Source organism: Silene latifolia, unplaced genomic scaffold (genome assembly GCF_048544455.1).
Source record: "Silene latifolia isolate original U9 population unplaced genomic scaffold, ASM4854445v1 scaffold_57, whole genome shotgun sequence".
Taxonomy (NCBI): domain Eukaryota; kingdom Viridiplantae; phylum Streptophyta; class Magnoliopsida; order Caryophyllales; family Caryophyllaceae; genus Silene; species Silene latifolia.
This window is the reverse complement of record NW_027413480.1, coordinates 4,646,926-4,649,830: the sequence shown is the minus strand read 5'-3', so window position 1 is coordinate 4,649,830 and position 2,905 is coordinate 4,646,926. Positions and strand designations below refer to the sequence as shown.

At 40.7% G+C, this 2,905-nt stretch overlaps 1 non-coding gene across 1 annotated transcript; it reads left to right on the top strand.

Annotated features, from left to right (window-relative positions):
* The first annotated feature begins 884 nt into the window (after nt 1–884).
* On the top strand, nt 885–993 carry LOC141639885 (small nucleolar RNA R71). Its single transcript, XR_012542746.1, has one exon. It is a non-coding gene; the product is annotated as a small nucleolar RNA R71 (small nucleolar RNA).
* The last annotated feature ends 1,912 nt before the right edge of the window (nt 994–2,905 follow it).

The window sequence follows — 2,905 nt, the reverse complement described above, 5'->3', positions numbered from 1 at the left end:
TTAAAACCCTCGTCAAATCATCAATGAGTGAAGAATCATGCAAACTAGTTGACGGATTTGCATCCTGCTCTGGAGTTCCAGTCGATCGACTGAAATGAGTGGTCGATCGACCAACTTGGCTGGGCGTGAACAGTTCCTGTTCAGAATTGAGTTCGTCAGGTGATCCAGTCGATCGACTGGTGATGTTGGTCGATCGACTGGCTATGCTGGGTGTGAATAGTTTCTGACCAGAAACTATTTTATCTGACGCTTCAGTCGATCGACTGACAATGGTGGTCGATCGACCAGAAGTACTGGCAATTGAGCTCGTTTTTGCACCAGAATTTAAACGAGCTTCTTCATCATTTCCCGAGTCTTCCTTTGGCTCGTCGGGATTTTCATAAGAGAGGCCACTTATGAGATTAATGGCATTAATCTTCTCAACCGGCCCTTCACATTTGCTTGAAGAATTAGCAACTTGCTTAGCCTCCATATTCTTCAATTGCTTCACAAAATTCTTTGAGGAATCAATCCCGGCTGCTTCCATATTCGCCACTTGAACCAAAAGGAGTTGGACCATCTCTCTCAACTTCTCGATCTCATCTGAGTTTTGAACAGGTATTTCAAATTTCTCCTTGGAAGCTTCAGATATCTCGAGCTTCTCGAGACGGGCAGTAATAGAAGTTATAAGTGTCACAACGGCACTCATTTCATCACTTTGCTTTCGTGACTTTCCACGTGAACTTCCAAACTCAGCTCTATGAACTGCCATCTCTTCAATAGTGTTCCAACCTTTACTTTGACCGGTATTGTTTTGGAACCTGCCATTAGCAGCTGCATCCAGGTTGACCTTATAATCATCATATAGAGCATTATAAAATAGGTTGCAAAGATACCATTGCTGGAAGCCATGGTGAGGGACAGCTCGGACCAAACTTTTGAAACGTCCCCATGCTTCACAAAAATCCTCATCGGCTCCTTGCTGGAAACTTGTGATTTTACTTCTCAAGGCGTCAGTCTTTGAAAGTGGGAAGTACTTCTTGTAGAAGGCTAATGCTAGAGATGTCCAGTCCGTGACTCCAGTTGCTACCCTATCAAGGTAGTGGTACCAATCTCGCGCTGAATCCCTCAAGGAGTATAAGAACATCAACCCCTTTACTTCATCCTGAGTTACCCCAGCTAGTATAGGTATGGAACAGCAATAGTCTGTGAAAATCTCCATATGCTTCAGGGGGTCCTCATCTGGTAGACCAACAAACTGATTTCGCTCCACCAAGTCGATATAAGAGGAACTAAACTCGAAGTTACCCGTAGTAGGGGTAGGTAACTGGTGCCCCTTTGGAAGATGGTGTTCCTTTGGCTGCAGATTATCATATATTGTAGCCATAATTGCCAAAATGAGAGTACTCAAGTCTTCCTCTCAAAAACCTGTCTTCTAACTGTGCAAAAGCAAAACTAGAAGCAAAGGTAAGCAACGGCCTCAAGGAACAAAAGTTCCTTGAGACAAGAAAAATAAACTAAAATAAAGCAAACAGAATTACACCGTCTCCCCGGTAACGGCGCCAAAATTTGATACCGTCGTTTTGTATCAAATTTTAAGTTTATAATTCCAAACTAAAACTATAGCTAGTGATAGTAAGGGTCGAACCACAGAGAGACAAGGCTGATTTTGTTTGCTATTTTTCAGTCTATAAAAGTAACAATTAATTGGGGGGTTTTGAGATTGGTTGACTAATTGACTAAATGCTAAATGAAATTTCTCAACAGGATAAAAAGGGGATCGGGAAATTCGGTTCACCTCGGCAATGGTCAGGAGAATAAGGTAGCGGAACTCCTAAAATACAGTCTCAGGGGGTTTAAGCAAGCCTTTCGATCTGTGCTCAAATTAACCTTGCGGTCTTAATTCCCCGAAATTTCTCAAAGCTTTCACTCAAGAGAAATTCCAATCTAACGATAATTCAAATTACTAATCTTTCAATCTAGTAAAGGGATTTATCAAAAGACAACAAGACCAATACGGAAGAATTCATACCACAAAACAATCCTAACTTATGCCATGGCTCACCTAATTCCCAATCAAAAAAATTAGCTACTCATAATTAGAACTGAAACAATTGCTAAATTCATAACAAAGAACAAGATGGACATGATTGAGTTTAAATAAAAGACAAAGAACAAGATGATGAATTTCTGGAATTTAATTGATGAAGCAAGAATTGAAACAACAAGAATTAAAAGAAGAGGGGAATTGCATAAAAACTTACTAACTGAATTCAAGAACAAAGTATCGAAATCCAAGGTTTCCGTCTGCCAAGCTAGATCTAAAAGCTGAGTTCTTCAATAATCCAAAGCATAACCTAAAAGTTGCTGCGTTCTATTGATAAAAAGATACTGAAAGTTAATTACAAGTTGGGCTTTTAAAAGTCTAACACGAAGAAACAAGTATCAGCTCGAAAACTGGTCGATCGACCGGTCAGCATGGTCGATCGACTAATTGTAGCAGTCCAGTGGCGTCTGCTGAGCTTCAGTGGTCGATCGACTTTACAGCATAGTCGATCGACTGGTTGTGCTGTGCAGAAACACTTCTTTTCTCCAAAAACAGCTCCTCACTTCAATGCACGCATCCCGAGGTGAGTGAGTACGACTCTCCTTCTTCTAAGCTTCCTTGAAGTTGCCTCCGGAGGACGAATTAGGCTAGATTTAGCTTACTTCCACTCATTCCTACAATAAATCATAGAAAATGCAAAGTAAACCGTTTCGGGAGAAATAGTAGCCTTAAGCTAACAATTATGCATAGAAACACGTGCCAAAACCACAGATAAAGTGTATAGAATATGCACGTATCAAAGACCATATGGGAATTACTAGAGAAAAAATATGGGGCTGATGATGCGGGTAAAAAGAAATATGTCATTGGGAAGTGGCT